The 19,627-nt window shown below is 40.6% G+C and overlaps 1 protein-coding gene across 1 annotated transcript in view; it reads left to right on the top strand.

Annotated features, from left to right (window-relative positions):
- Positions 1–19,627, top strand: part of RORA (RAR related orphan receptor A) — a 347,811-nt gene that overhangs the window by 246,962 nt on the left and 81,222 nt on the right.

Raw genomic sequence — 19,627 nt, 5'->3', positions numbered from 1 at the left:
TGGGGAGGTTCCTGACATTAGACACCTAAATTCTACCAGTGGGGTTGATGGATATTAAGAAATTGTGAATGTGACTCAAAAGTAAATTTAAACTGTTTGTGGACATGACAGCAAATACATTGGGAATGCTTGCAGTATTCTTTTATACCGAAAGTAGTCCCTTATAATTCCCTAGAAGGTTGTCTTACACCTTTTATACCTTTCTCTTTTCTATCTATTAATCCTAAGGCCATTTGCTTGATGTTAGAAGTACTGAATTAAGTCATGAACACCCCTTGTGCCTTGCGCAAAGCAGTCTGACAGAGAAAGTGTAGGACTGGTCTGAATCCTATTGCAGCTGCTCTAAGGATTCATATTGGCTGAAACATGCTTTCATCGGCCCTTAAAATGGACTTGATTTTCTTGTTGTTTTTTAAGTCTTCTGTCTTTAAAACTCTCACAGCTATTATATGAAGCTAATGTTTCCAGCTCGATAAGTACCGCCATCCATGGTTTTGGTTTGTCGTTGGTTTGTCTCGTTACACAGAGAACTGTGTAATGGGCTGAGTGTAAGCTTCAAACTATGTGATTCTCTCCACACTCTAAGACTTTAATCCAACACTGAGAGCAGGAGAAGTTACACTTGGCAAAGTCATGAAGGTAATTTATATTTTTTCAGTTTGAGTGGCTTGGGCAGCAGAAAACTGACAGATGAGACTTCTCCAAATCTGCTTTTGCATTCTGAATATTTTTTCAGTGCAAACAATGCGAAAACAAATAGGAAGTGTTACTGCTCACAACTTTCTTCTTTAATATGTGGGTCATGTATTTTGGCTCTGAATAGTCTAAGTCTAGGCAGCTCTATACATACAGAGAAATGCCAATACACTGGCAGCCTTTTGACTATATCCTTTGCATTTGCTAAGAGATAATTGTACTTACTAAGCAAGACTTGTGCAAGACTCTGTTTGATTTGAACAGTTCCTCAAAGTCGCCTCAGTCTTTATAGAAAAGTTAAGTCTTTGTCTCTTTGAATGCATTGCTACCAAATACAGCAAAGTGTTGGGATTAGATTAGGATTAAAACATGATCTTTAGGCCTGGTTGTCCATTTGTTCAAAGATTGAAAGCCAAGGTGTTTTCCCAAAGTAGGTGGTTTTTTCCCATGGATGTTATCACTACTACCTTTTTTCACACATCGAGAAGACTCTGTCCTTGGAGCTTTCTGCTCACATTCGTTTTACTTCATGACATTGTTTCTTTTAACAAAATATTGCATTTTGTTGTAGTAAGGCTGAATTCTAATGATTCTAAAGCAAGCTCAGTCATATGGACTTCTCCAAGGTTGGTATCTGAACCAAAAAAAGCATATTTTATTATCTGAATTTTGAAACCAGGGACTGATTCCATCATTCCTAATCGTCTCATTTATTTGACAGTGCATTGCTGGACTTGTGCAGTCACCATTCTGAAACAACTATTGAACCTGAAAAAGGGCTTTTTAATGCATGTTGATGGCTAACCTTATTAGGACTGTAAAAATATTGGAAGTTTGTGCAGCCTTTCTCCAAGAACAGCAACCTGGAATTATTTAAATGTTGACCCCAGTCAGGAACACAGTTTCATGCAGACAACATGTAAGGCAGCTCCTTATGGCAGATCAGGTAGTCACTCTAACTCAGAACTGAACAGCTTGTTCTTAATCTTAGGACCATATGATGATTATATTTGTAAAGCTCCTATTTTGAAAACAATTTTGCTGGTCATGGTTTTCATCCTTCTAAGTCTCCTAACATGATGAACTGTAGTAATTAATGCTCGCCTCGAAGGGCAGTGTGGGTCAGCCTGAAGAACAAGTAGGAAACTAGTAGGAAAAGTAGGAACAGAAACAGATTAGCCCAAAATTAAATAGAATCCCGATGGAATTTGGCATACAGACTTTTTAACATTCAACTTTCTTCATAACAGTTGAATAGTTTTGAGGTATATTGACAAAATGCTTTGCATACAGTGGTTAACCAGGGGGGGTGGGGGAGGGCATGGAGGACAGTGCAGGAGCTTTTCAGAAATCTTGCCAGGTAGGAGTTATGATTAAGTAGGCGTTCAGGTGATTCTTGGGGTTTCTATGGATCAAAAGGAAGTGACAGTTTGGTTCAAGTTTCTGGGTATATCCAAATGCCATCTGCATTTGCGCTTGTGATTTGCACAAGGTGTGGGAAGATGGACATCTGCTTACTTAAACTATGCTCACAAACAAATTGCTTATGCAAATGGTGTTAGCTTAGTGTAGGGGAGTAGTTGAATTTCCTGTTGTATTTTAATCATTGCATTTCAATTTAGAGCAGGAGAAGAAATATAACGCTGTCATGATGCAACAAAACAACACAATTTTTCTGTAATGCCGTAATGGTTTTCTTTTAATTAACTGTATGTGCACTATAAAAGCATAGTTAAAATATATATTATTTGGCATATGCAGATGTGCTGATTAGCACACATTGAAATGAGCAACACAATATTGACAACGTTTTTCTAAGTATGTTTTATACACAGAGCATGACACAGAGAGGGAAAGAGTCATTAAGTACCAAAATTACATCCTCCACTCTGAATACCTTTGAATTCCAGTGTGAATATCCTTTGCTACTTTATCTCTTGCTATTCTAATACACTACAGTTGTAGAACCTAGATTTGGTCTTTAACCCCACTGCAGGCACCTTACCTTAAATTACTGTATTGTCTGGGTTTGGATTTGCTGTTTGCTTTATCAAAGGAATAGATCTCACCTAAACAGAAGTAATAGTTTTAAGGGATTGCAGGTGGGACTTGAGGAAGCTTCCTGGCTTAACCTTACTGCCATTAATGGTAAAATCCATTACTTGAATGGAAATAGAACTGAATCTTCAAAGAGTTACTGTAAAAAATGTAAGCAGTAAATAGGAAGCCTTGACAAGAGGATAATGACTTTGCTGCAAAAAACTAAGACTGTTGTGAGACCTTTTTGCTGTCTGACTTAGCTTTCCCTGTGTGTATGGTGGGTTCTTGTTTAAGGTTAACCTAGCTATCAGTTGTGAGCTGTAGCAGTGTGACTTGCTGTACAACAGACCAGGCACACCCTCAAAGCAGTTTCCTCTCTCTTTTTTTTTTGTAGAGGTGTTTACTACAGACTTCAAAGCCAGCTCACAACAGTGGTGGTGTTCTTGCAGTTTTCTGGAAATTCAAGTTAGGCTTTATTTAATGTCTATGCAAGAGGGGTAGGGAAATCTCTGGTTTCAAAAAGCCAGTGTATGACCAAAGCCATTTAGTGATTTCCTTTTAGATATAGCCATCAGTTGATAACCATCCTTCCCACCAGTGTTTGTCTGAAGAACTGTTTCCTTATCTTTGTTACTGTTACCTAACTGATATGTAGGTGTGATGCTTGCTGGCTGCACAGACAGCTTTTACAGATAAGGCAAGTTTCCTGTTTAAACTCTTAACATTTCTTTTACTCTGACCTGTTTTTCCTTTTCTCTCCCTATATGGCCAGCTTACTCCAAAGCTATGGTCCTTGAAGTACAAGTGGAAGGGGTCACCCAAAAAGACAATTTTACATGCTGCTTGAAGACATAAGTGTACTAAAAGCTGACTGAAAATATTTTTCCTGTTAAACGGAGCTTTTGATGTTTCAAAAAATATTTCACTGCAATAATAGACTCAGGTTTTCTCATCAGTTTTCAGGAGGAAGGTAAGAAAAACCCTTTTTAACTCAGAGCAGGGTGAGTAGTCCTTCACATGGGGTGGTGGTGATGAGACTTTAAGAGCTGGCCTAGAAAAAGGCAGGTAGGTACTTCAACCTTAAATTCCCATGTCCTGTTAACATGACTTCACCACCTCGCTGTCAGCTGTTTTGAGTGTAGATTTTAGTACGAAATCACGTCCTTGGTGAAGCAGTAATGTATGTTCCTCTGGAATACTTCATCTTTGACAAGAAAACAATGTTGTCATCAGAAAATCCCTAGACATTTCTAACAGGGAACCTTAGAAAAGAGACAGAACCTTGACTTGGGAACAAGTAGTTTGTGAGCTTATAAGCATTCTTTGTGAAATGAATCCCCGTTTGCCAAGACAGTTCCTCTTACTGCATGTCAATTTGCTGCTTTTCACTGACGTTGCATGAAAGATTGTATGAGAGTTGCTTCTATCCCTTGTTTTACAAATAGACTGCTTTCCTCACTCCGGGGTTCAATCTGCAATTAGACCGCAAGTCCAGCCTAGTAAGTGGTATTGTACTCTGATAAGTGCAACTCTGAGAAGACTTATATGGAGCTACTTATTTTCTTCACTCAAAGTATTGAGTTCCTGGTCTTGAAATCACAAAGCTGAGCATATGAATGTGATTTATATTTTACTGTGTGTTCTGGATAAGCAACGATAGACTATCTCCATATTTATTTCTAATGGATCATAGGTGGGTATAGGTTGTCCAGTAAATCTGTGTTCTGTTGTGTCAGATTTGGCTTGCATATACAAAATGTTTTAATGGTACGGCTATATAATCCCCATGCAAAAATCTTTCTCCTAGGCACTTGTCATTAAAAAAAAAAGGGCTCTATTTCTAAATAGATAAATTACCAAAGTACAAAAAAGGGATAAAAATCAGTACGCTAGTTCTGAGCAACATACCAAAAATAACCATTCCATTTATTAGGTTAGTTAATTGCTGGATAATAAGTCCAGAAAAAGTTTTTAATTGATTATTTAAGTAGTTTTAGCTCAAGTTAGTCTTTTCTGCATTTAGCTTCTGTTGTTTTCCAGTTTGCAATCACTGAGCACAGTTGAATGGACATCCCCTTTGATGGGTTCTATGCGCCTGCTACACATTTGCTTCCAAATAGCTTTGAGCTTATATTTTTATTAAGATTGTTGTTATTCTTAGCACTTTAGACAGACAGAAGGAAAGGGAAAGGATAAGCAAAAAGAAAGAGGAAAGGATGTAGTTACTATTTACCTAGAAGTTGTGTGCCGATTTGATATATTTGCACCTATTAGGTAAGATGAGAAACAGAAGCTTCAGCTGAAGTAGGTGGTCAGCTTGTGTGTAAAGGAATGGCAACAGAAAGTAAGTGGTGGCAAATTTTATATTTGATTGATTAAAGCTCTTAAATCTTGTTTCCTTCCAGTGAGGACATAACTCATCACTACCTACATGCATCAAGCCAAGCATGCCCAGGTTATAAGATGAGAGCAAAAGTGCTTAGCCTCCTTCAAAAAAGCATTTCCAGGATACTTCCTGCAGGAATCTGCATGTAACAGCAACTCCTAATTTAAAACTGAGGCTATCCATGCTCTGAACATAACATACATTCGTTAAAACATCCTTTTTCTTCAAAGGCTTCACTTTCTGCAGAAAGCCTTCACTGCTTTAATTGTTGCACTCTTGATTTTCCTCATGAGATTTTTCCCATCAGAGAAAGGAGATGATCAAAGACAGGTGCAGTGACATGAAGAAAAGGGGGAGGTTGTCTGTCTTTTGGAATCAGTAGAAAACTGCCCTTGGTTTTAGAGCCAGAAAATCCTGTTCATTGCAAAGGGGTACAGCTGCTTCTTTGTGCCCACAGCAGTACAGCATACTGTATTTAGTTGGGTTTCACTCTATTATTCAGGTGTCAACTTCAGTAAGGAAAGACAGCAGGATCTTCTGGGACCATTTGCCACAGGGTGATACAGTTCTCCCAAACCACCCCATCCATGTGTGTTAGCTCTCTCTACTTTGCGTTATCAAATGCAGCACGCATGTCCTTTACTGCTTTTAAATTTCCAAAACCACCTTTATCCCAAATTTCAAAAGAGGTAAAAATAATTCTATTAACTGATGTGTTTGACCCTTCGTTGGTTATTTAATGTAAATATGAATCCTAAACGTCTTGATTTGGCTTTGCAACCAATTTTTGTGTCTGTGTTTAATGTTGAGAAAAGTATTTCCATTTCATTTCTAACCATGTGTTTTCATGGAAACAAACCATCTATAACACATTGTATTTCTATGAAAACACAAGCTTATTAAATGTCAAACAGTTTATGTTTTCATGGCAGTTGTCTTGAAATTGGCACATTCGCTGTGTCAGTGGTTTGTGACGTAAGTTCAAAACTGTCAGGTTGTCAATGCTCAGACATGAAGAGGTCTGAAGTCTCACGCATGGAGGAGGAGAAATTAGGCTTTTCTCAATTAGCAGGTGGTGGTAATTCAGGCATGTTTGAGAACTGTATTAAGATAATAGAAACTCCTTAGTCTGTGAGTATCCTCAAATATTTAAGCAGCTGAAGAGGTGGCATCAGTGTCAAAGTCAGAGTCATTCGTGCTTACTAAGGGCTGAGTATAAATATCAGGGTTGGTGGTGGAGCTTGAAGTGTCTGTGCACATTCAACTTTATCACTCAGCTCATGCATTTCAGGGAAGCTGGGAGAAATGGCTCCACACAGCTGTTACATACCCAATGCTCCTGGAGCTGATGGGTCTTAAAGACTATAGCAAGGGCTTTGGCGTTGCCTAACCAGCTGGGAATTGTAACTGCAGGTTCATGAGTCACATTGCAACAGACTGAAAAATGGCTTTCAAAGCAGACTGGCTCCTGGAAGAGGGAGAGCAGAGCCTGCTGGGTAAGCTTATAGCAAAACAGTCCTGTGTCAGTAAGGTAGGGCATGGAGAATGAGCTGTAGTTTAACAGGAAGTGATCCTTGTTATATGGAAACTGCAGTCACATCAACGTCTGTCATTGCTCTTCTGACAGGTATGATGGGCATCAAGCTGTTTAATCAAGCTTGTTAATCAAGACATTAAGTCTGTGATGCATATGGAACAAAGAAAATACAGAGGTCATAGTGAAGAGAATTTTATCTTTGCTAAGATGGGAAATACTTGTACAAGAAGAGCCCTTTTAGCCCTCTTGACCCTATTGTTCTTACACTAAACAAAGCACAACACTATCGCCCTACTGATCTTGACATTTCCACTATACGTGGGTTAAAAGACAGTAAAATCTACTTTGCTTCTATCATGCTGTGCTATATTTTATAGTGTAAACCAATGTTGATCATGTGGTTTAATTGAATGTGACTGCTTAGAAATGGTTCACTCCTCACGTGCAAAAACTTTCAGGAGTAATTTGCAGGTGTGAATGCAGTTGCATCTATTACCCTATCCCATTATGCAAGTAATTAGGAAAAAAAGTAGTTACTTAGTTTATTTATTATCCCTTTAGGGAAAATGTACACACATTTTACGTACACATTTCAACTATATTTCCTCTTCTTGTGATTGTAGAAAAGCCTTTAATACATTTCTCTGCAATGAATTTAAAGTTTCACAATGGGAATAACTAAATGGTTTGGTTTGGTTTGAACCCTCATGGATGGGATTTAAATCCAGTCTTCACATCACACAAGAAATACCTTTCAGTATCTTTTTGACTCTATTCTGTGGTTGTCTCTTCTGTGCAGCAAAACTAAAGACAATTTTTCATTGTTGGAAAAAGTTGTAGCCCTTGGCTCAAAGTAGTACAGATGCTCTAAGTCCTTACACAGAGTTTGCCTAGCACCTGCTCATCTTTCAAGCTCTGAGTGTTGTTTGTCCACACTTGTGCCTATGTGGAGTCTCATGGGGAGCTGTGAGTAAACCCAATTTCCTAGTCAACCCTCTGTGGCTGCTGGGATAGCTGTGTGAAACCATGGTTCTTCCCTTCATGGACCAAATAGCAGAACTCAATTCTTTCATGAGCATCACTTCCACATAACTTTCTTGATTCTGTCCTTATGCTTATCTCCTAGCAGCTCAGCTACAGCTAATGACAGACATCCACCTGGTGACAAGTGTAATGATTCGTGAAATCCAGGCCCTCGGGCACATACTGGTTATTTATTGTTACACACAAACACAAAGCAGATAGTAAATTTATCACTTTCAGATGTAGGTGGCTGAAATGGGTGTTTGATTATCTGAAAGAGGTAGTGAATGTTTATAAACGTGTGTAACAGTCATTTTTCCTTTCACCTTACCGCCAGACCAAGTGGATATGTGAGACTGGCGACAATTCTGCTGCAATTGCCACTAGTTTGTTGAGTGTTGACCTATGTGTGTGACTGTCTCAAGTCTTGTACCGCATGTCAGCATGTAGGTCTGTCGGTGGGAAGCTGTCATTTAATTTTAAAGGGAGCATGAAACTAGATAAGTGGTGCTGAGCCATGATGTCATGAACTTTGTACCGCTCGTACTCTCTATTTGTACTGTGGTTTTTTGACGCATGGTAGCGGAATGTTTTTCTGATTTTCCCCTAGAAGAGGTTTTCTCTCTGTGTTCTCTCTTACATTAACAGCGCAACAGAAGGGAGTTATGAATTCTTAGCCTTGCCCACAAGCCAGAGGGAGATCTATTGGAGATGTTTCAATGTCTGTTTTTATTAACATTGATACATGCTTCCCAGTACATAGAATGTTTATGATTTATTCATAGCTGAACTTGGGACAGAATGAGTGTAAAGACTTCAGCCTGGAACACTAAAGGCATGTCTGCTTTACCAAGTTGTGCAGAAAAGGAGCAGATGTATGAAGCAGGGTACTTGATACAGAGGATCCACACTATGCCCGTTTCTAGGTTAGTCTGTTTGTTGACTTCACATCTCGTCTCATGAAGCCTATTGCAGCTGGAGTGGATTACGTGTTGCTGGGAGTGCATCTTCCCGTTTAGTTTCATCAGAAAGGAATCCTGTTCATGTGCTCTGAGGCCATTCTGTGATGCAAACAAAAACAGAGTGAGGTGATGGGGAGATGCTTCAAAAGCACACTCCTCACGTGAACTGAAATGCTGTTGGAGGTGCACACGAAGAAGCTGCAAGTGCAGTTGCTGAATGCACTAGACTGAATGTTGAGTTTCTGAATGCACAGGGACTAGAAATGTCTTAGCAAAGTAGTGTTTGCAGTACCAACTCTGCTAAACTGCCTGCGGCGAGTCTCCTTGCTTTCCTCTAGCCTTTACGTTCCCTCTGAAGTGGTTCCCGTGACTGCTGCCTGTTTCAGATACATCATGGGCACAGCTGGCTCCTCCACTTCTCCGGAAGCCACTTGTGTGCACAGATGCATTGTAAAGGGAAAAGGCTTGTGAAAGGACATGGTTTTCCATAAGTCTGAAGTGTTCCTTCATTACACTGTATGATATCTGCTGAAGGTTAATTGCGTCAATTCTTTAGCATTGCCCCTGTTCAGAATGAACTGGTGGTTGGAGATTTTCCTTTATATTGTCGTTCAGCTTGTAAAAGAAAGATTGATGGTCTGTTTTTTTCTACCATGTAGCATACCCAGTATAAGAACCTGGAGTTTGCCGCAGTACATAAGGAATTGCTGGAATTCAGTATTAGTAATATTACCATATACAGAGAAAACATCTATTGGGGTAGAGGCGAGAGAGGATGTTGTGTCCCCTGCACATAATGGAAATGGTCACTGAAATGCAGCTCGTAATGCTCGTTTGTGTTATTGTTGTATCGTATAGATTTAGGTCCCCAAAGCTGCATTGCTCATTAGGGCATATGTTGCTTTTGTTGCTCATAACAATGGAGATCCATGAGGAAAAGAGGAGAACAAGTAGGTGTTCTAGAAATAAGAGTTTTCCACATGGAAACCAATTCTTTTGCAGGTATACAATACAGGTGTGAGCTTTTTCTTGTCCTTATCTGTGTGCATACAGTCTCTGATTCAAGGGTTCGGGGCAGTTTAATGTCCTGCAGTAAAGCTTTCACTGCCTTCATTTATTCACTTGAAATTAGCCCTAGTAAATACTAACTTGGTGTGATTTGGTACAGTGCTGGCAATGTTTCGCTTGGCTGAGTAACTCAGCCAGTGATAATTAGCTCCTACAAGATAACATTTTCTTTCATATTTGAAACATTTGCTGCCAGGCTCTGCATAAGTGTATCAGTAGTTCCTTGCAGTTGGTGCTTTGGTTCTTTGGGCCGCTCAGCAATCTCTAGTGCCTTCATCCATTTGCATGCTCATGGTGAGGTAGAAGCAGCATGTTCCTACCCCTCTGTTTTTTGCAGTGTTACATAGACATGGGGCTCCTGAATCTCCTCAGATTCCAGGAGGACATGTTTTCCTCTGAGTCACTGTTTCTGTTCCACCTCAGTGACAGCTCATTCTCACAGTCAGTCAACTTTGTTTCTTCACCCCAAAAGTATCTAATAGTATTAGACATTGGTTATTTATGTTTAGGTCATTGTGACTTTGGTGTTTCTTTTGAAGGTTCAATCTAAACATTGTTGTCCTTTTCTGTCATTACTTTAATAGTTCTAATTGTTGGCACTGGTATTTCCTTTTCCTGCAAGTCTTCATTCCCAATGGAAAAGGGAAGCCCAAGCAGACAATGCATTGGTCTTTTTCTCAATATATTTCATCCAGCTTTCATCTTGTTTTTCCATGCTCTTTTGCAGACATGTTGTTATTAATGTGCATGAGGAGTCATAGGCAATGACCTTATGGTGGCTCATGTGTAAATGTGTTAGGCTGTGCTTCTGTTTCTTTACATTTGCATTTTTAAAGTTGTTTCTTTTCTTTTTCTTGAAAACATGTTTTAAATAATGCAAAAATTTAAACCCCTTACACTGGAAATCTGGTGAGCTGCTGGGAAGGCACTCACAGGGTGGTTGGTGCAACCAAGAATTTTGGTTTTCAGTCCTTCACTTACACAAGTCAGTACCAACGGAACTTCAGTTTACGTTGCTGACATAGAGATACAGGCACACAAACTGCTCTCTAATAAATCTTTTTAAGCAGTGTTTTTCATCCACCTGTAATGAAAGGTGTCTGTTTTATACTGCTGCCCATTCATCATTCCTCGGACACCTGCAGCCTCAGTCAGTTACTCTTAAATCTGAGTTAACCTTCTAATGTGATCCTGCTCTCCTCTCTTCCTTGCTCAAACCTATTATTCCATAAACCAAGCTGTCAAGAGGAGTCCATCACCTGTAAGCACAATGGTGTTGGATTTTAACATCGATCGCTTTTGTTTGTTGTTCCTTGGAGCAGTGGGCTTTATGAACAAGAGAGAAGTACCTAACTAACCTGAACTATTCATTACGTGCTCATGCGTTTGCTTTATGTTTTCTCTCCCTGGCTTAGGACTGCACATTGTTCTCTGATTCATTCTGCAGTCAAGAATGGAACAATTAGCCACAAACTCTCAAGCTCTGGCAGAAGATTAATCAAAAAAAAAAATTAACTTTGGCTGATAATGCTACTCTGTGAATTATGAGCTGGCTGTGAGCCAGGGAGTGCTCCTATTGTCCCCCGTACAGACGGCCCATCCTTCCTTAGCTCAAGTGCACCAGAAAGAGTAAGATTTTTTTCATCTAATAGAATTTTAACCATTATGTTATTAAGGTTTTTAACTCCTCAGTGGTGTGTTTCTGAATCTCTTTCAGCCAGCTACCATGTAATCCTCAGGAAAAGAAAACCCAGAATTCTTTTGAATTTGGCAGTTGAAGGGGGAGCTGGTAAATACAGTTTAAAGCGTTTAGGTAAACAGCTGAATTGCAAAATCTAATTGTTGTAATTACAAAGATTTTAATTAAAAATGCTGGCTCCACGGAATTCCTTTGTAGGCCACTGCCAGTGGCCACTGCAGATCAGTTCCCAACTGAGCTTTGCTACTGACACACACCCAAGTTTCTGTGAAATGTATGTTTATGTTACTTTTACTATTAGTACTCTCTTCTGCGATGTTTTAATAAGCCACTGTCCTGTCCCTTAGCATGGTCCCTAGCCAGCAGGCTCAGTAACACTTGGGTGATTTTGGGTTGTCTGTGGCAGTTGGGAGTTTTTCGATTGTAGAATATTGGTGATTCCAAAAGAATTTGAATGACATCAACAGTTACCTGCTGCAAATGTATTTATTTCTGGGGGAAAGAATCCCGGCTTTGCTTACTAAAGACAGTCTGGTTTGCTTACTAATAAGTATTATAAACCACTATTGTGAGCTTGGATCTGTCAGCTTAGATCTCTAAAAGTCTTCCCAAATGACAGTGCAGATCTGCAGTTCTGCTGGCTGGAAAAAAGTATGATTTCCAGGATGACCCCAGACAGAAATGTCTTTTGTTCCCCTGAAAAGACACTGTAAGGAAACCCATGCTACATAAAGGCTGGTTTCATTCTGAGGAGGAACATTACTGTGCCTGCTTCTAATCATTACTTAGCTGTACTGGCACAAGTATGCAATTGTTTTCATCCATCGGCAAAAGGATTGCTAGAAAAGTGCTCTACCCCCAGTGCAGGGGTGAAAAGCAGAGGTACTACACAGGGGCACAAGCTTAGGTCTGACCTGGGTGCTTTTCAACTCTTTACTGGATGATTGCTGATTCCAAGATTATAATTTTCCAATTAAATCTTTAAAAAATTGCCATTATAGGCAAATGGAAAAACAATCAAGGCATATACAGCAAACTTCTGGGGCACTAACAATTAAAGTTGTTGCCTAAACTTTTCACAGTGTTCTGAGATCTTCATTAACATGGTGTTCAGCCCATTTCAACACTGATGTGGTGGGTTTCCAATAGAGGAGCCATAGCTTAGATGAGTACTCATTATGAGGAGGTTCATGTAGGTCCTGTATTGGCTTTCCAACTCATACGTCACATTAATAATTGAGAAGATTAATTTAAAGGGCTCAATACCGACTATTGTGAGGGTAGGGAACAGTAGGCAAAATTAAGTAGAAGTGGAAGGATATTTTGTACTCACTTGATCATTCTTTGTGTCATCATAGCTGTTGTTCTCTATAGCTAAGCTAGGGTAACAGGTGATGAGGTTTTCCAAGCAGGACCTTTCATGCCCGTTTCTCAGCAAACAGAAACAGATCCTGAAAGAAATAAACACACCTAGTCCGTAAACGACAGTGTCTCAAAGGGGACATAACTTCCCATAAGGATCAGTCTGTCTTTTGGGAGCATGTTCGTTGCACAAGTTCATCTGAAAAATGACAAATTCAGAATTGGGAGCAGCATCTGTCCATCTGTGTGATCATATCTGGGGTTGTCCTCATTACCATCAGAGCCAAGTACCTCATGGTTTTTAATAGTTCCGAATGTGAACAAGGCAGAGAAGCACTCTCATCTGTAGAAGGGGAACCAAGACAGACCGAAACTAAAGTGATACAAATCCTTTTCCAGCTCCCAGCTGTGGTATTGTGCGAATGTGCCCTAGCCCCCTTCTGGCAGAATCAGCCCAGTTAGCCCTGGTCAGCAGTTCTAACTGCTTCATCTTTTTCCCCTTGTAGATTAGGGAGTGGTTACTGAAACTGCCTCAGAAGCTTTCCTACAAACAGGAATTGAGGGTTGCTTTCCTGCTGTGTGCAGCTGATCTGAGGGTAAACGTCAGTCCATGGCCCCTGAGCAAATCTGCCCCCACTGCTCCAGCACTTGCTGTCCCACAGGCTGGGTGGTGTGTGAGCCTTTCCTCCCACATGGGGAAGCTGACAAGGGCAAGCAAACTCTGTTGCCTGCCGTTGGAAGCAGTTTTCCTCTTTCTTGAAACTACTGGTCTAGTGCTGTTCAGTGCTCCAGCTTATCTCCCAGTTCAGCCAGCACCGGGTGTTCAGAGCAGAACTTCCCCCGTCTCCGAGTTATATGATAGCCTCTGTGCTGTGTATCCCTCCTCCCAGAGATGACTTTCTAGCTGTTACATAGACCAACCGGGTGCTGCTTGTTTCCCGAGTATGCTACTTAGTCTTCATTTTTGCTGCTGGCAACATCTGTAAACAGGGACACCTTTGGCACTGTCTGCTAATTGAAACTTCTGCAGGGTGAAGTAGCCCCTGCTGACACTTCAATGTAACCGCTTTGCTTTCTATTGGCAACTTTTGATTGTGTACATATCTAGGCTCTAACAAATGTACTGCTTTTAGGCAGAGCTTTACTTCAGACTGCTTTAAAGTGGGAAGGAGTAACGCTGGTTGGTGCTGCTGCTGAATGTTTTATAACGTTGGCTTGAGGGGTTTTGTGTGTGTTACTGCTAATAATTTCCAATCAGAAAATGTTTTTCTGCTGCATTACTTGCACTTTGCAAGTTCATTTCTCTCTCCCTTGCCATAGTATTTAATCAGATACTTATTAAATGTGATCCCTTGCCCCTTTGTCTGTCCTCCTCTCATGAAATACAGGCTTGTTCTTAGTAATAGCTGCTTCATGAGACATAAAAATTAGTTTGGAAAGCCTCTCTTCCCTTTCTTCCTCATTTGAAAGCCTTTGACATTATTCTTGATATAGAAGAACATTAGTATTTATAATTATTATTAAGAAAAATATTTTCCATTCAGAAGGCCAGGCCCTGCCAATGCCAAAAGAAGCACTGTCTGCTATTTAGGAAGGAGTCTTGGGGGAAGGTAAGACTATGCTTTGTAACAAAGGAAGAAATCAGGTCTTTTTCTTAAACTGCTCCGACTTTGCTTGCCGCAGTTCCACCACTGTCCTTAGCAGCAGGCTATGGTGGGCCATTCTGGTTCACCCCTGCAGCCAGTGCCGTTCTGTAATTACTAATAAGGAAGTGAGGATACTAAAGTATAACAATTGCAGTATTCTCAGCCAAGATTGTATCATGGGCTTAGACAGTTTGTATTATAATAAAACCCAACTAGCATAGGTAACAAAACCAGCAACCTCACAGCAGCACAAGCTTAGCATCTTCCAGCAACCAGATCAATAACCTTCCAGTGGTCTTACCTCTGCACCCTCATTACTGGTAAATACTGTGCTGCCCTATCTTTACTGCTATTTAAATCATGTTCCCTGGATGCATGATAACATGTGCTGAAGTTTTAGTGAAACAGATCTGAAGACAGTGATTTACCACTGATAACTGAATTGACCTTCTGAATAGAGAACACACACACTGGCCGTACTGTATCTATCCAGCCAGAAGGGAGCCTCTGGGATCTGTATTCTATCAAAATGTGCTTGGGCAATGCAAAAGTTTGAGAGTATAAATAAAGTATATCTCTGTCTTTAAATCTAGGCTTTCTTTATGCAGCACCAAGTGGCAGAATAGGCCTGGTTGGTTTTTTCATTTCTATTTTTTTTAAACCCTCAGCAGTCACCTTTAAGAATCTGACCCTTATTCTTTCTGCTGGGGAGATAATTACTCACTCTCAATTGCTATCCCTAGAACCAGTTAATGAATGCTACATAATAAACAGAAGTAGGGCAGCTGGATGAGAACAATGCACAGGTGGGTAAGAAGACTTCATTTGGTGAGGAGATAATGAGCATGAGAACTGGTGGTTTGTCTAAATACAACCCGTGCCTCCTCTTCAGATAGCTCCTGCATTGTTACTGTTCTTCCTCAGTCAGTTTTTCTACTTGTTAAGGGGCAAGAGGAAGATAGTTACAGAAGGAAGAGAGGTTTCCTCAGCGGAAAGAGATTCAAGCAGAAGAGGATCATGCCTCTCTCCCAGACCCATCCTAAACATATTTACTTTCTTATGTGCTGTTGTGCACCTTCCCAGAGGAGGCTGATTTTGCAGGCAGAATAATCACTGCCTTGCTGTGCCCAGTTTTATTCTCTCTCTGCAAGACTTACTCCTTCCTTCCTTAACAAAACTGTTCCAAATCTAACTTTGGAGGTGAAGACAGGATTGATTCTTGATACATCAGTTTATATGATGTTAGCACCGAGATAGAAAGCAAGTGTCCTAGCCCTACCACTGGTGGTCTTGGTCTCTATATTGAGCAGCTGCATTTTCTAGCCAAGTTTTACTGTGTACCTCAGTAATACAATGGAGTTTAATGGCCAGTACCCACACAAAAAAGGTAAGTAACACTGCTATCCAGCTAAAGAATATCAATGTATAATACAACAAGTATTTCCTTTGCCTGACAGTCTCTCCACAACTGCAGTTTCAGAGGCGTAGTGCCTCTATTTTTTAAGGCAGTGCTAGGTCATTATGAGATTGGCGGTGTGTAAAATCATAGCAGTAGAGGCAAAGGACTCAGTGACAGGAACTATTGAAGATGAGCAGAGAGCCAGGCAATGCATTCTCTCTATTCTGTGTTTTGTTAACCTGGCTGACACACAGAAAGGAAATGGGGTCTGAAGGTTTCTGGCTTGTTAACCAAGTATTAACCACTTGAAAATTGCGAACTTTAAGTTAGTAATGTGGTTTCTGATATTCTGAACATGGCTTTTTATAACTGGAACCAAGATTAATTGAGGCAGAACTTCAGAAGCTAAACTCCACTGGCTTCCATTATGATCTGAATGCCTGTGTTCCTTAGACTCAAAAATTTCCACTTTAATCTTTCAAAGGCATGTTTAATACTCAAAATGGCAGAAGCCATAGCCAAAACAGCTTCCAGCTAGAGATGTGGTAGGAACATTATGCACACCATTTGCTAATACAGGCACGTACAGGCCAGCAATAGTTCCAGTATCTCTGCCAGGAAGCTAATGAGAACATATTTGGCCATAAACTTTCCTCTGACTTGGGGAAGGGCATATCTAAATTCCAGTTGTCTCATGTCCACTAGCTGTAAAATGGAGGTATCGCAGCAACAGTATCAGAATAAAGTGATTTCCTAAGGATTTGCAGGGAGAGACAGACATGATAATTGCAGGAGCCTGCCATGGGCTGTATTTGCGTAGGTGAGTATACATCTTTTTTGAGTAAATGGGCTGATTGCATGAGCCACTGAGCCAAGAGTCCGCCATGTGTGTGATAGGCCAATAGGGAAACACAGCTCTGTATTTTCAATTAGAGTATGTTTGGAGGGGCAGAACTCAACACAAAGTGCTATCTTTTCTGTAATAGTCCAGGGAAACATAGAGAAATGCTGTCACACCCAAACCCTCCAAACAGTAAACCTGTCAGAGGGTGCACCTCCACCTTGTTCATCCCAAACTATAAGCCTTTTTTCTTGCGTAGCATCCTTCTCCTTATGCAAGGGATGGAACTGAAAAGGGCGTTCATTTTATCTCACTAAGTAACCTGGAAAAGCACGTGTCTTTCCCGATGCTCTCTCCGCTTGTGATCTCTCAGTCCTTGACCCATGAAGATAGGGAGCCGAAATGAGAGGTGGTGTTCGAGAACTCCCTGAATGGGGAAAGCTTGCGCTCCTGGTTTTGAGCTCTAACCCTGTTCCTCCCCAGGCCCTCTGCCGATGTATTTTAAGATGACCTTTAGAGCCTGTTTCAACTCTGGCAGATCTCCACCAGGAGTCAGCATTGGCAGATTCAATATTGCAGGACATGTAAATACTCTGTAAAAATCAACATGCAGTATGCAGTGATGCCTGTGAGCTATTAAAGGCTTCCTTACAGTATGCCTAGCCTCCTGTGGCATGTATTATCCAGGCCCATGCTATCTGGGAGACAAGAGGCACTTGGAAACGAACGGGTGCCTGGAGTTCTTTCCAGTCTTTGAAATTGCCAGGGCTTCTCCATGCTGCCTGGGTGCACTCCCAAGGCTGCTGCTACAGCAAAGAGGAGAACATGGCTATTGCCCTTCTGCTGTTAAGAAACCATTATCTCCTGCAGTTCAACAGTTGCGCAAGGGACGAAGCAGAAGTTTGGGTGATGCATCCTTACAAGGCCAGTGTTTCCAGAAAACTGACAGGCAGCCTAAAATAATATTGTCCATCAGAGCGATTACAGCGAAGCAGCTGGAGGAGTTTGCTTTCATTCTTGATACAGCGTGCCCAAAAGATGCTTTCTGCCAGCTTTACTGCCATGTGTCCGGTGGCTGAGAGGAGAGATAAGAGAGGAGACTTTTTCATAAAACCTTCAGATCCAAATGACTCTTTAAAAGAATTACATTTAGAAAGATTGAAAGACTGGAAAGATTAAAAGGTAGAACTCTCCAACTTCATGCAGACGCAACCTTGTCATCCTCTTATTCTCCCTACCATAGTGCCTGTTAGTTTTCTTGGTGCATGACTAAGTCGTTAACAGCTTAGAGGGGAAACTCTGCAAGTCAGGGATAACGTTCATTTGTAGCATACTTAAATCTCTGGAAAGATTTCTGTAAGACTACGTAAAGTTTTGCTGAGTGGAATGTGAAAATGTAGATGTGCCAGAGGAAAATGCTCTCTTCCAATGCGTGAGTCTCCCAGTCAGCTGAAACTACTCAGTAGGTTTCAGTTATCTGCTTTTTGAATTAAAACTACAGGTGTATCTAAATGGCAGCATTCAGTGCTGGGTAAAAACAGATGTATGGCTAGTTCTGGGTAGCAGACCTAGTAGCAGACTGATTACATCTGAATAATTGTATTCAAGTGTAATCAGTCAAAGGGTTTGGAAAGTTCTTCTTTTCACCTAGCATTTGCTGATCCTTAGCTGGACATGGTTACTGGTGTGGAAGAACCCCTGGATGGACCTGACTGTTTTGTCTGTCATTGAAATGGACAAGTCACGTTCCTAGCATGGTAGTCATAGGTTTCTCACACAGTTGGTGTGTCCCAGCATCTTTGACTGTTTGCTTAGTGTTCCAACTGAAACCTTGCTAATAAGTGGGCTAGAAATGCTATTTGTGTTGTATGTATAAGCATGTTTAGAGCTTACCTGAATATTCACATATGATACTGGCTTTTGAGGTCTGTATGGACTTAATTAGTTGGAGGGTGGAGAATTAAAAACCTTGGATTTATAGGAATTGTTATTATGTTCTTCCCCTCCACTGGTGTTTGATTTATATCCACAAGAGTCATTCCCAGTAGGAATTCAACCAGATTTCTCTCCCGGATTTTTAATTTAATTGATGATTGTTTACATGAGTGTCCTTGCCAAAGTGAGGTGCTTTGGCAGTCCTCTGGAATGTAAAGGTTAAGTACATTGATTTAATCTTTTCCCAGAGGAGCTGTTCTTTCTGTGGCAAAGCGTTATCATTTTTGTTCTTGTGACTGCAACTTTGTTTACATGGGTTTAATTGAATTTTGCCTATACTGTACTGTAAGTGGGAGATGGCAGTTTCATATAGTTCTTCCTTCCCCGGAGTTAGGGATTTTTGGACTCTCAGTTTGTTAATGAATCCTGAATTTCCCTGAGCAGTGATTCTTCAGAGCTTTCAATGTGGTAAGTACTGAAAATGGGGAAAAATCTGTTCTGCCATTCTGTGCACAGTTAATAGGAGCTATTCTTAGTGATGGTAGGATCTTATACCCTTGTCTTCATGTGATTAGTACTATACTTAGCTTAGAAATAAGCATATCTGAATTGTTAGCTTACAATGTATATAAAGCATATTTATTCTAACATAAGGTACAAGTTCAAAACAGTCTCAGCTTTAAAATTATACATTCCTGGAGCAATGTGAATATAAAACCAGAATAGGTAACTTTGTTTTCAGAAATCATATATGTAATTATTTTTCCTCACTTTATGCATAAAGTTTGTTGGGTTTTTGAGGTGTAATTTTCAAGTTAGCTGTTCATTGCCATTTGGGAATTGAACAGTAATGGGAACACTGTGGCTTAAGTGTTCTCTCGTCTGTTTTAGCTTGGATGGGCCTTGGTCAGAACAGCACGTCTGGCTGGACCACTGGGCTGCTGTATAGCTTGCCGGGGATCTAAACTTCACAGCTTCTTCTGAACTGTATGCTGGCCCTGCCAATGTGCCAAGTACACCCCAGAGAGATGAT

Source organism: Strigops habroptila, chromosome 9, assembly GCF_004027225.2.
Source record: "Strigops habroptila isolate Jane chromosome 9, bStrHab1.2.pri, whole genome shotgun sequence".
NCBI lineage: Eukaryota > Metazoa > Chordata > Aves > Psittaciformes > Psittacidae > Strigops > Strigops habroptila.
The sequence above is the reverse complement of the archived record's forward strand: the minus strand, read 5'-3'. Positions and strand labels throughout refer to the sequence as shown.